Source organism: Leuresthes tenuis, unplaced genomic scaffold, assembly GCF_036924035.1.
Source record: "Leuresthes tenuis unplaced genomic scaffold, fLeuTen1.0.hap1 SCAF_20, whole genome shotgun sequence".
NCBI classification, from domain to species: domain Eukaryota; kingdom Metazoa; phylum Chordata; class Actinopteri; order Atheriniformes; family Atherinopsidae; genus Leuresthes; species Leuresthes tenuis.
The window spans coordinates 25,184,155-25,198,754 of NW_027325374.1; the positions used below are offsets into that span (position 1 = coordinate 25,184,155).

Genomic DNA, 14,600 nt, shown 5'->3' on the forward strand with positions numbered 1-14,600 from the left:
GAAGAAAGAGCAAAACTGAAGGATCAGGAATCCGAGAATAAGCTTCTTTTCATACGTTCTGCATGATTTGGGATTTTATGTATAAAATGAATTCATTCACTCAAACCAAGTTAAAACTGCTTTTTCCTTCATATTTATCAATGTCTAGATCGACTTCAACAAAGAACAACATTGTATTTTGCAGTAGAAGAAAGAGCAAAACTGAAGGATCAGGAATCCGAGAATAAGCTTCTTTTCATACGTTCTGCATGATTTGGGATTTTATGTATAAAATGAATTCCTTCACTCAAACTAAGTTAACACTGCTTTGTCCTTCATATGTAACCATTTCTACATATATTTCAAGCATAAACTTCCTCATACTACCCTGAATGAGAAAGAGCCACACTTGTGATTAAGCCATACGCCCCTTTTGAGGAGTTCTGCATGATTTGGGATTTTATCTATAAAATCAATTCCTTCACTCAAACTATGTTAAAACGGCTTTTACCTTCATATTTATCAATGTCTCGATAGATTTAAACAAAAAAACAATGTTGTACTTTGCAGTAAAAGAAAGAGCCAATCAAAAGTTTTAGGAATCCGAGAATAAGCTTATTTTCATGAGTTCTGCACGATTTCGGATTTTATGTATAAAATGAATTCATTCACTCAAACCAAGTTAAAACTGCTTTTTCATTCATATTTATCAATGTCTAGATCGACTTCAACAAAGAAAAACATTGTATTTTGCAGTAGAAGAAAGAGCAAAACTGAAGTTTCCTGAACTGATCCGAGAATAAGCTTATTTTCTTATGGGCAAGTGGGAACTGCTTTGTCCTTCATATTTATCAATGTGTAGATGGATTTCAACTTCTTCAAAGTCCAATGTTTTTCTTTGTTGAAGTCGATCTAGACATTGATGAATATGGAAGGACAAAGCAGTTTTAACTTGGTTTGAGCAAAGCAATTCATTTTATAGCAAAATCCGAAATCGTGCAGAACTCATGAAAGCAGGCTTATACTCGGATTCCTGAAACTTTAGATTTGCTCTTTCTTTTACTGCAAAGTACAACGTTGTTTTTTTGTTTAAATCTTTGTAGACATGGTAAATATGAAGAACAAATCAGTTTTAACATAGTTTGAGTGAAGTAATGCATTTTATAAGCAAAATCCCAAATCATGCAGAACTCACGAAAAGCTTTTTCTCGCTTTTCACTGCTTTTTACAAACTTTGGTCGGACGTTCACACCTTCTTGCATCCGAACACCTCCGCTTCCGCTTTTGATGATGTATATTCGGGCATTCGAACCTTTTATTACCCGCTTTTTACAAACCATTGTCGGACTTTCACACCTTCTTGCAGCCGAACACCACCTCTACCGCTTTTGATGATGTATGGTTCAGTATTCTTACCTTTTCTAACACATTTTTCAGCAATTATGGTCGGACATTCACACCTACTCACAGCTGGACACCTCCGCTCCCGCTTTTGATCATACAATGTCGGGACATCGCTCCTTGTCTTACCAGCTTTTTACAAACTATAGTCAGACATTCACACCTTGCAGCTGAACCTCCGGTCCCTGTTTTGATCATGTATGGTCTGGCAATACTACCTTTTCTTCCCCCGTTTGTGAGTAATTATGGCTGGACATTCACACCTACTTGCAGTCGAACAGCTCTGCTCCCGCTTTTGATTACGTTTGGTTGGATATTCGAACCTTTTCTTAACTGCTTTTTACAAACCATGGTCGGACTTTCACACCTTCTTGTAGCCGAACAACTCCGCTCCCGCTATTGATTTTGTACAGTCGGGTATTTTAACCTTTTCTTACCCGCTTTTTACCAACTATGGTCGGACATTCACACCATCTTACAGCGGAACACCTCCGCTCCCACTTTTTATGGTGTATAGTTGGGCATTCGAACCTTTTCTTACCCGCTATTTACAAACTATGGTAGGACATTCAAACTTTCGTGTATCCGAAAACCTCCGCTCTCTCTTTTGATCATACATTGTCGGACATTCGCACCTTTTCTTACCCGCTTTTTACAAACCATGGTCGGACTGTCACACCTTCTTGTAGCCGAACACATCCGCTCCCGCTATTGATTGTGTACAGTCGGGTATATTAACCTTTTCTTACCCGCTTTTTACCAAGTATGGTTGGACATTCACACCTTCGTACAGCGGAACACCTCCACTCCCTCTTTTGATGGTGTATGTTCGGGCATTCAAACCTTTTCTTACCAGCTTTTTCCAAACTATGGTCGGCTATTCACAGCTTCCGCTCCACCATACTTGTATGGTGGGATATTCACACCCACTTGCATCCGAAGACCTCCGCCACAAATTTTGTTGATATTTAGTCGGACATTCGCACCTTACCCGCTTTTGGCAAACTATGGCCTTCTTGCAGCCAAACAACTCTGATCTTGCTTTTGATGATGTAAGGTTGGGCATTCAGACCTTGCTTCACCTGCTTTTCACCAAATATAGTCGGACATTCACACCTTCTTGCAGCCGAACACTTCCGCTCCACCTTTTAGTGTTCTATCACACCTTTTTTTTCACCGCATTTTATACATTATGGTTGGAAATTTTCAACCACTCTCATCCGAAGACCTCTCCTCCCGCTTTTGGTAATATATTTGAACTTTAGTTTTACATTCAAACCTTCTTGCAGCTGAACCACCTCCGCTCCCTGTTTTGATCATATATGGTCTGGCTACTACCTTTTCTTACCCGTTTGTGAGTAATTATGGCTGGACATTCACACCTACTTGCAGTCGAACACAACCTCTCTCGCTTTTGATGATGTATGGACCGGCATTTTTACCTTTTCTAACACATTTTTCAGCAATTATGGTCGGAGATTCACACCTACTCACAGCCGAACAACTCAGCTTCCGCATTTGATGATGTATAGTCGGGCATTCTCACCCTTTCTCATCATCTTTTTGCAAATTATGATCTGACATTCACACCTACTTGCAGTCGAACAGCTCTGCTCCCGCTTTTGATTATGTTTGGTTGGATATTCGAACCTTTTCTTAACTTCTTTTTACATATTTTGGTTGGACGTTCACACCTTCTTGTAGCCGAACACTTCCACTCCTGCTTTTGATGATGTATGGTTGGGCATTCACACATTTTTTTTGCCCATTTTTCAGGAATTATGAGTGGACATTCACACCTTGCAGCTGAACACCTCCTATCCCACTTATGATCATGTGCGGTTTGATTTTCGAAAAGTTTCTTTCATGTTTTCTAGCAATTATTGATGGACATGTAGACCTTCTTGCAGCTGAACACCTCCGCTCCCGCTTTTGATCATACATTGTCAGGCATTACCCACTTACCCACTTTTTACAAACTTTAGTCGAACAGTCACACCTTTTTGCAGCCGAACACCACCTCTCCCGCTTTTGATGATGTATGGTCCAGCATTCTTACCTTTTCTAACACATTCTTCAGCAATTATGGTCGGACATTCACACCTACTCAGAGCCGAACACCTCCGCTCCCGCATTTGATGGTGTATAGTCGGGCATTCTCACCCTTTCTCATCAGCTTTTTACAAATTATGATCTGACATTCACACCTGCTTTTGATAATGTATTGTTAGGCATTCGCACCTTTTTTTTACCCATTTTTCATGAATTATGGGTGGACATTCACACCTTCTTGCAGCCTAACACCTCCTCTCCCGCTTATGATCATGTGCGGTTTGATATTCGAAAATTTACTTTCTTGTTTTAAAGCAATTATTGATGGACATTCAAACCTTCTTTTTGATGGTGTATAGTCGGGCTTTCGAGCCTTTTCTTCCCGGTTTTTACAAACCATGGTCGGACTTTCACACCTTCTTGTAGCCGAACAACTCCGCTCCCGCTATTGATTGTGTACAGTCGGGTATTTTAACCTTTTCTTACCCGCTTTTTACCAACTATGGTCGGACATTCACACCGTCTTACAGCGGAACACCTCTGCTCCCGCTTTTGATGGTGTATAGTCGGGCATTCGAACCTTTTCTTACCCGCTTTTTACAAACTATGGTGGGACATTCAAACCTTCTTGTATCCGAAAACCTCCGCTCTCTCTTTTGATCATACATTGTCGGACATTCGCACCTTTTCTTACCCGCTTTTTACAAACCATGGTCGGACTTTCACATCTTCTTGTAGCCGAACACATCCGCTCCCGCTATTGATTGTGTACAGTCGGGTATTTTAACCTTTTCTTACCCGCTTTTTACCAAGTATGGTCGGACATTCACACCTTCGTACAGCGGAACACCTCCGCTCCCTCTTTTGATGGTGTATGTTCGGGCATTCAAACCTTTTCTTACCCGCTATTTACAAACTATGGTCGGCTATTCACAGCTTCCTCTCCACCATACCTGTATGGTGGGATATTCACACCCACTTGCATCTGAAGACCTCCGCCCCAAATTTTGTTGATATTTAGTCGGACATTCGCACCTTACCCGCTTTTGGCAAACTATGGCCTTCTTGCAGCCAAACACCTCTGATCTCGCTTTTGATGATGTAAGGTTGGGCATTCAGACCTTGCTTCACCTGCTTTTCACCAAATATAGTCGGACATTCACACCTTCTTGCAGCCGAACACTTCCGCTCCACCTTTTAGTGTTCTATCACACCTTTTTTTCACCGCATTTAATACATTATGGTCGGAAATTTTCAACCACTCTCATCCGAAGACCTCTCCTCCCGCTTTTGTTAATATATTTGAACTTTAGTCGGACATTCAAACCTTCTTGCAGCTGAACCACCTCCGCTCCCTGTTTTGATCATATATGGTCTGGCAATACTACCTTTTCTTACCCGTTTGTGAGTAATTATGGCCTGACATTCACACCTACTTGCAGCCGAACACAACCTCTCTCGCTTTTGATGATGTATGGACCGGCATTCTTACCTTTTCTAACACATTTTTCAGCAATTATGGTCGGAGATTCACACTTACTCACAGCCGAACAACTCCGCTCCCACATTTGATGGTGTATAGTCGGGCATTCTCACCCTTTCTCATCAGCTTTTTGCAAATTATGATCTGACATTCACACCTACTTGCAGTCGAACAGCTCTGCTCCCGCTTTTGATTATGTTTGGTTGGATATTCGAACCTTTTCTTAACTTCTTTTTACATATTTTGGTTGGACGTTCACACCTTCTTGTAGCCGAACACTTCCACTCCTGCTTTTGATGATGTATGGTTGGGCATTCACACCTTTTTTTTGCCCATTTTTCAGGAATTATGGGTGGACATTCACACCTTGCAGCTGAACACCTCCTATCCCACTTATGATCATGTGCGGTTTGATTTTCGAAAAGTTTCTTTCATGTTTTCTAGCAATTATTGATGGACATGTAGACCTTCTTGCAGCTGAACACCTCCGCTCCCGCTTTTGATCATACATTGTCAGGCATTCGCACCTTGTCTTACCCACTTTTTACAAACTTTAGTCGAACAGTCACACCTTTTTGCAGCCGAACACCACCTCTCCCGCTTTTGATGATGTATGGTCCAGCATTCTTACCTTTTCTAACACATTCTTCAGCAATTATGGTCGGACATTCACACCTACTCAGAGCCGAACACCTCCGCTCCCGCATTTGATGGTGTATAGTCGGGCATTCTCACCCTTTCTCATCAGCTTTTTACAAATTATGATCTGACATTCACACCTGCTTTTGATAATGTATTGTTAGGCATTCGCACCTTTTTTTTTACCCATTTTTCATGAATTATGGGTGGACATTCACACCTTCTTGCAGCCGAACACCTTCTCTCCCGCTTATGATCATGTGCGGTTTGATATTCGAAAATTTACTTTCTTGTTTTAAAGCAATTATTGATTGACATTCAAACCTTCTTTTTGATGGTGTATAGTCGGGCTTTCGAGCCTTTTCTTCCCGGTTTTTACAAACCATGGTCGGACTTTCACACCTTCTTGTAGCCGAACAACTCCGCTCCCGCTATTGATTGTGTACAGTCGGGTATTTTAACCTTTTCTTACCCGCTTTTTACCAACTATGGTCGGACATTCACACCGTCTTACAGCGGAACACCTCTGCTCCCGCTTTTGATGGTGTATAGTCGGGCATTCGAAGCTTTTCTTACCCGCTTTTTACAAACTATGGTGGGACATTCAAACCTTCTTGTATCCGAAAACCTCCGCTCTCTCTTTTGATCATACATTGTCGGACATTCGCACCTTTTCTTACCCGCTTTTTACCAAACCATGGTCGGACTTTCACATCTTCTTGTAGCCGAACAAGACCTTGCTTCACCTGCTTTTCACCAAATATAGTCGGACATTCACACCTTCTTGCAGCCGAACACTTCCGCTCCACCTTTTAGTGTTCTATCACACCTTTTTTTCACCGCATTTAATACATTATGGTCGGAAATTTTCAACCACTCTCATCCGAAGACCTCTCCTCCCGCTTTTGTTAATATATTTGAACTTTAGTCGGACATTCAAACCTTCTTGCAGCTGAACCACCTCCGCTCCCTGTTTTGATCATATATGGTCTGGCAATACTACCTTTTCTTACCCGTTTGTGAGTAATTATGGCCTGACATTCACACCTACTTGCAGCCGAACACAACCTCTCTCGCTTTTGATGATGTATGGACCGGCATTCTTACCTTTTCTAACACATTTTTCAGCAATTATGGTCGGAGATTCACACTTACTCACAGCCGAACAACTCCGCTCCCACATTTGATGGTGTATAGTCGGGCATTCTCACCCTTTCTCATCAGCTTTTTGCAAATTATGATCTGACATTCACACCTACTTGCAGTCGAACAGCTCTGCTCCCGCTTTTGATTATGTTTGGTTGGATATTCGAACCTTTTCTTAACTTCTTTTTACATATTTTGGTTGGACGTTCACACCTTCTTGTAGCCGAACACTTCCACTCCTGCTTTTGATGATGTATGGTTGGGCATTCACACCTTTTTTTTGCCCATTTTTCAGGAATTATGGGTGGACATTCACACCTTGCAGCTGAACACCTCCTATCCCACTTATGATCATGTGCGGTTTGATTTTCGAAAAGTTTCTTTCATGTTTTCTAGCAATTATTGATGGACATGTAGACCTTCTTGCAGCTGAACACCTCCGCTCCCGCTTTTGATCATACATTGTCAGGCATTCGCACCTTGTCTTACCCACTTTTTACAAACTTTAGTCGAACAGTCACACCTTTTTGCAGCCGAACACCACCTCTCCCGCTTTTGATGATGTATGGTCCAGCATTCTTACCTTTTCTAACACATTCTTCAGCAATTATGGTCGGACATTCACACCTACTCAGAGCCGAACACCTCCGCTCCCGCATTTGATGGTGTATAGTCGGGCATTCTCACCCTTTCTCATCAGCTTTTTACAAATTATGATCTGACATTCACACCTGCTTTTGATAATGTATTGTTAGGCATTCGCACCTTTTTTTTTACCCATTTTTCATGAATTATGGGTGGACATTCACACCTTCTTGCAGCCGAACACCTTCTCTCCCGCTTATGATCATGTGCGGTTTGATATTCGAAAATTTACTTTCTTGTTTTAAAGCAATTATTGATTGACATTCAAACCTTCTTTTTGATGGTGTATAGTCGGGCTTTCGAGCCTTTTCTTCCCGGTTTTTACAAACCATGGTCGGACTTTCACACCTTCTTGTAGCCGAACAACTCCGCTCCCGCTATTGATTGTGTACAGTCGGGTATTTTAACCTTTTCTTACCCGCTTTTTACCAACTATGGTCGGACATTCACACCGTCTTACAGCGGAACACCTCTGCTCCCGCTTTTGATGGTGTATAGTCGGGCATTCGAAGCTTTTCTTACCCGCTTTTTACAAACTATGGTGGGACATTCAAACCTTCTTGTATCCGAAAACCTCCGCTCTCTCTTTTGATCATACATTGTCGGACATTCGCACCTTTTCTTACCCGCTTTTTACCAAACCATGGTCGGACTTTCACATCTTCTTGTAGCCGAACACATCCGCTCCCGCTATTGATTGTGTACAGTCGGGTATTTTAACCTTTTCTTACCCGCTTTTTACCAACTATGGTCGGACATTCACACCTTCGTACAGCGGAACACCTCCGCTCCCTCTTTTGATGGTGTATGTTCGGGCATTCAAACCTTTTCTTACCCGCTTTTTCCAAACTATGGTCGGCTATTCACAGCTTCCTCTCCACCATACTTGTATGGTGGAATATTCACACCCACTTGCATCCGAAGACCTCCGCCCCAAATTTTGTTGATATTTAGTCGGACATTCGCACCTTACCCGCTTTTGGAAAACTATGGCCTTCTTGCAGCCAAACACCTCTGATCTCGCTTTTGATGATGTAAGGTTGGGCATTCAGACCTTGCTTCACCTGCTTTTCACCAAATATAGTCGGACATTCACACCTTCTTGCAGCCGAACACTTCCGCTTTTAGTGTTCTATGAGGCATTCACATATTTTTTTTCACCGTATTTTATAGATTATGGTTGGAAATTCTCACCCACTCTCATCTGAAGACCTCTCCTCCCGCTTTTGTTAATATATAGTCGGGCATTCGAACCTTTTCTTACCCGCTTTTTACAAATTATAGTCGAACATTCACACCTACTTGCAGCTGAATACTTCCGCTCCACCTTTTAGGTATGTATGGTTGGCATTTGCACCTCTTTTTATACTGATTGCTGAAGATTAAGTTGTACTTTCTCAAACTACAACATTTTTTTATTTGTTGAAACTTGATTTGAAGTGGATAAATAAGGAGGACAAACAGTTTTAAGTCAGGCTGATAGAAGGAATTAATTTTATAGCAAAATCTGTACTTCGTCATATGTCGAGAGATGCTTATTGCTGAAGATGTTCTTTCTCATTCTACAAAGTACAACGTTGTTTATCGTTGAAACTTGATTAGACATGAATAAATATGAAGGACAAAGCAGTCTTAACTTGGTTTGAGTTAAGGAATTCGTTTTATAGGAGAATCCGAATTCGTGCATAACTCATAAAATAGAGCTTATTTTCGGATTCCTGAAGAATGATTCTGGTTCTTTCTCATAATACAAAGTTTGTTGTTTATTGTTGAAACTTCATCAGAAGTGAAGAAATAAATGAATGCCTATCAACAAATGTGGGATCTAAACTCTAGTGCTTCCTCTAAAATAATTTCCTTTCTCAATTTAGAAATGTGTGTGTGTAAGTCACAACACCCGTGACACCAAAACGGCTTTCTTTTCTCTACACTCTGCACTATGAGCACACACACCAAATCAGAAAGGCTTTTTTCTCTCTTTTCTACATTATGGACTGTGGGGACACAAAACCGCTCTCTCTCTTTTTTTTTTTTTATCGTGTGCCAGGGCGTTGTCTCATGTATTAGATTATGCTTAAGATACGAATGGGTTTATCAGTCACATCAGAATCCATACATACTGATCCTCCCGTAATAAAATGGTCGGATCTTATCAAACACACTTTGTTTCTTGTGACAATCAAGTCAGCGAAACAGCGTATACACGTCAAGACACTGAATCAAGTTTGCCACAAGAACTCATAAGTTTGGCAGTATTGCTCTGCCATCAGCAATGATACACCCATTTTATTTTCGTGAGACATGTGCAAGCACCTGTTCATCTACTGTTCTATCACTATGAATTAGTAATCTATTATCAATAAGGATACTTCTACAACTACTATCAAAGTATGTCCGGACTTCTTATGTTGTCAGTTGCTATATATGAATAAGTGGGTAGCTACTGACAAGCATTAAACATGTCACACAGCCCAAACATATAACATTTCAGGACACACCACACAGTTAACAACCACAGTGAAGCGTGTCAAAGCCCAAACATGTAACATTCAACAGGACACTTACACAACACATTCAAATCAAACAGTCAGACAACATACAAGAACATATACCCCAGCCGGCATTGCTCCCTGCCTATTTTCGTACAGCACACTATGTGTGCGCACACCTTTATTCACAAACTCTTCAACTTATACTCTTTTACCGAAGCTGCTACAGCTCGATTGGCCAAATACCCTTAGATCCTATTTCGGTTAATTTGACATCTGCCTTGTATGTAACAGATTAGCGGTTTAGCAGTTTTAATTTAGTTTGAGTGAAGGAATTAATTTTATAGCAAAATCCGAAATCGTGAAGAACTAAGCTTATTCTCGGATTCCTGAATCTTTAGATTTGCTCTTTCTTTTACTGCAAAGTACAATGTTGAGCAGCACTAATGAGTTGTTTCTATTTTTGGCAGGCTTTACCTTTGCGGGTGAAGCCCTTTCTGTCTGTGCAAAAGAAATCTTCTTACTGTGCAGAGTGACTTCTCTGAGTAGAGTCGCCTTACTTGTTGCGACTGTGCCGATGTTCGAAGCTGGAGTGCAAAGTTGTTGCTTGAATGGTGCTTGCTGGAGCGTGCGGGAGTGCAAAGTTATACCATTTAAAAGGGCTGAAGAGTGCTCAGTGCAGCGGGTGGGCGACACTCTGGCCACCTTGAAAACCGAGATTACATCCACTACCAGGGGCAGCCCAAGTTCTGCCGCAAGTGTGGTGAGCATGGGCACCTGGTTGAGGCTTGTACCAAGGTGTTATGTGGGAAGAGCAGAGAAATTGGGCAAACTTTTGGAGAGTGTCTAAATGGCAGGAAATGTAATCTCTGTGGAGAATTAAATCACCTCTTCAGAGATTGCCCTAAATCTTTTGCCAACAAATTAAAGACGGTAAAGCCACAGTCAAGCCAACAAAGAGAAGGACCAAAGGTGGCAGTTGGTGAACAAAGTGAAGAGGTTGACCCAATAAATTCAAACTTCCCGCCAAAAGCTTGGATTGGAAGTGAGGAGCAAAAAGGGGAGGGGCCTGTAGAGGCCTCACCACTCAGTGTTGAAGTCTGTGAGAATTCACAGGCAGAGGGTGGAGCTACGCTAAATGAGGAGGAAGAGCAGACAGGTGAGTCTAGTGAAGATACTCACCTCCCCGAAGGTCAACAGCCGAAGAGGACGGCATCTGAGCCTCTGATTCCCCAGTGGTATCAGAGAAGAGGGGAAGGGTTAGGTCCCTTTCAGACAGTTCTTCAGTGGAAGAACCTAGAGTCTTCCCCTCCGACTCACCAAATGAGGTCTCCTTTTTAACTTCAGCTCTGCACTCGACCCCCAGGGACTCAAAGTTAAATGCAACATTGCGTCAGAGGCCAACACCGAGAGTCCGAAAAGGAAATATAGATCAACCTACTCACTTTTCACCTAAAGAAATGAAGGAAGAGCTAGTTTCCCAAGAAATAACCTGTGTGTAATTTGTTTTGATAACTTAGAAAAACGAAAATGACATACCTACTTTCCTTTATGCTTTTAATGGTTCTCACCTTCTCAACACTAAATGTGAGAAGTGTGAAATCAAAGACAAGAGCCCAGAGTATTTTATCCATCTTAGACTCCATAAAATCAGATGTGTTTTTAATACAAGAATGTGGACTACCTTTTTTAAAAAACCATAGACAATGGGAGGAAATGTGGCCCCATTTATCGATATGGAGTGGCTCAAATCAAAATAAAAATGATGGTGTGGCCATTCTAATTAAAAATCCGCATGTTCTGGTGAAAGGTAGCACAGTGGTGAGAGACGGACGGGCACTTTTAGCACACTTGAATTTTATGGGGCAAGACTTTAACCTCTTAAATATTTATGGTTTCAATGGAAAAAATGAAAGGTATGACCTTTTAGAAGATATACAGCTTTACATGCTAGGGCAAGTACCTTTAGTTGTAGGAGGGGATTTTAACTGTATCTTGAGCAGGAAAGATAGAAAAAGAGCAGGGGTAGATTTTAAAGTGGATAAGACTTCGATTTTACTTCAGGGCATATGCAGGGATTTTAAGCTTACTGACTGTTTTAAAACCATGCATCCCAGAGAGGAGGGCTTCACCTGGTTTAGTCATGATGGCACCAGAGCCTCTCGCATTGATTATTTCTTTACTAGAGATTGCCCACCCACTGATGTTAGATTAACCCCTGTTTTCTTTTCAGACCACCTTATGCTCTCCTGCACCCTTTCACCCCCTTCTGGTGTGACGGTAGGAAGTGGTCTGTGGAAACTCAACTGTTCCCTGTTGGAGGATGAAATCATAGTCAGTCAGTACAGGGAATGTTATAAAGAGTGGCAGACCCTTCAAGACCTCTACGAAACACATGCACAATGGTGGGAAATGGTGAAGGAAACGACCCAGACTTTTTTTAAACAGCAAGGTAAACGTAAAAAAAGGAAAGAGAATAGATGTATGATGGGACTACATAAACGCTTACAGCGCTACTTTAAACTAAATCAGTGTGGCATAGACTTTAAAGAAGAAATCAAAGATGTCAAAAAGGAAATGTCAGTTTTAGCAGAAATAAAGAGTAAAGGAATTTTTGTAAGAAGCAGGGAGCAGGAAATTGAGGAAGGTGAAAAAGAAAGAAAGTTATAAATAAAAAGGAGTGTATTCAAAATCTAAAAAGAGAAGATGGGTTTTTAACAAAATCCACACAAGAGATGATTGAAACTGTACATACCTTTTATAGTAACATGTACAAAGAGAAACCAGTGCACTTGGAAACATCGGCAGAAATCTTAAAATTCGTTGACAAAACCGTAAAAGAGAATGCACACTTGACACAGAATTTTACTGCTTTAGAGTTAAAAAAATGCCTAACAGGTTTTAAGAGAAGTCGAGCTCCGGGTTTAGACGGGCTTCCTGCAGAATTCTATCTGACCTATTGGGACCTTTTATCATCAGACATTTTAGATGTTTTTAAAGATTTTGAAAAACTCGACCGACTGCCTGACAGTTTTAGAGTGGGAATAGTGACTCTACTTTATAAAAAAAATGATAAGACTGACCTAAAGAATTGGAGGCCCATCACACTTTTAAACTTTGACTGTAAACTTTTTAGCAAGGTTTTAGCGACACGGATGTCCTCTGTTTTAGAGGAGGTAATTCACCCAGACCAAGCTTGTGCCATCTCAGGGAGACAACTCACCGACAGCCTCGTACTGATTCGAGACATCATTGATTACGCTAGAGACAGAAACACCCGGCTTGTCATCTTAAATTTAGACTTTGAAAAAGCATTTGATCGGGTCTCGCATCAATATCTCTTTCAGGTGTTGCAGCCATCGAAAAGGGCCCGATTGTTCCTACTTGGTGAGCTTTGCTTGGTTGAGACGCTTGCCCCCCCCCCCCCTGCTCCTCGGCTGACCAAGTAGAAACAATCTATTCGATGGCTGCCTTGTCTTGTAAGGCGACTCTACTCAGAGAAGTCACTCTGCAAAGTAGCAAGATTTCTTTTGCACAGACAGAAAGGGCTTCACCCGCAAAGGTAAAGCCTGCCAATAATAGAAACAACTCATTAGTGCTGCTCTCCACGGAAGTCTTTAGTAAAAGGCGAAAGACTTGTATGTTATGAAGAGAAACCAGAGTACGATTATCCGTCACTGCGGGAGCAGGGCATCAGGCTAGTTGGTATAGCCACCTTCCCCATGGTGAGCTTTGCTTGGTTGAGACGCTTGCCCCCCCCCCCCCCCCCCCCCCAAGGTCTGAATGCCCAACCTTACATCATCAAAAGCGAGATCAGAGGTGTTTGGCAGCAAGAAGGCCATAGTTTGCCAAAAGCGTGTAAGGTGCGAATGTCCGACTAAATATCAACAAAATTTGGGGCGGAGGTGTTCGGATGCAAGTGGGTGTGAATGTCCGACTATATTTGGTGAAAAGCAGGTGAAGCAAGGTCTGAATTCCCAACCTTACATCATCAAAAGCGAGATCAGAGGTGTTTGGCTGCAAGAAGGCCATAGTTTGCCAAAAGCGGGTAAGGTTCGAATGTCCGACTAAATATCAACAAAATTTGGGGCGGAGGTCTTCGGATGCAAGTGGGTGTGAATATCCCACCATACAAGTATGGTGGAGAGGAAGCTGTGAATAGCTGACCATAGTTTGGAAAAAGCGGGTAAGAAAAGGTTTGAATGCCCGAACATACACCATCAAAAGAGGGAGCGGAGGTGTTCCGCTGTACGAAGGTGTGAATGTCCGACCATACTTGGTAAAAAGCGGGTAAGAAAAGGTTAAAATACCCGACTGTACACAATCAATAGCGGGAGCGGATGTGTTCGGCTACAAGAAGATGTGAAAGTCCGACCATGGTTTGTAAAAAGCGGGTAAGAAAAGGTGCGAATGTCCGACAATGTATGATCAAAAGAGAGAGCGGAGGTTTTCGGATACAAGAAGGTTTGAATGTCCCACCATAGTTTGTAAAAAGCGGGTAAGAAAAGGTTCGAATGCCCGACTATACACCATCAAAAGCGGGAGCAGAGGTGTTCCGCTGTAAGATGGTGTGAATGTCCGACCATAGTTGGTAAAAAGCGGGTAAGAAAAGGTTAAAATACCCGACTGTACACAATCAATAGCGGGAGCGGAGTTGTTCGGCTACAAGAAGGTGTGAAAGTCCGACCATGGTTTGTAAAAACCGGAAAAAAAGGCTCGAAAGCCCGACTATGCACCATCAAAAAGAAGGTTTGAATGTCCATCAA

The 14,600-nt window shown here is 41.8% G+C and overlaps 1 non-coding gene across 1 annotated transcript; it reads right to left on the reverse strand.

Annotated features, from left to right (window-relative positions):
• Nucleotides 1-13,385: 13,385 nt before the first annotated feature.
• Nucleotides 13,386-13,499, reverse strand: LOC140279121 (U5 spliceosomal RNA). Its single transcript, XR_011909316.1, has one exon. It is a non-coding gene; the product is annotated as a U5 spliceosomal RNA (small nuclear RNA).
• Nucleotides 13,500-14,600: the final 1,101 nt, after the last annotated feature.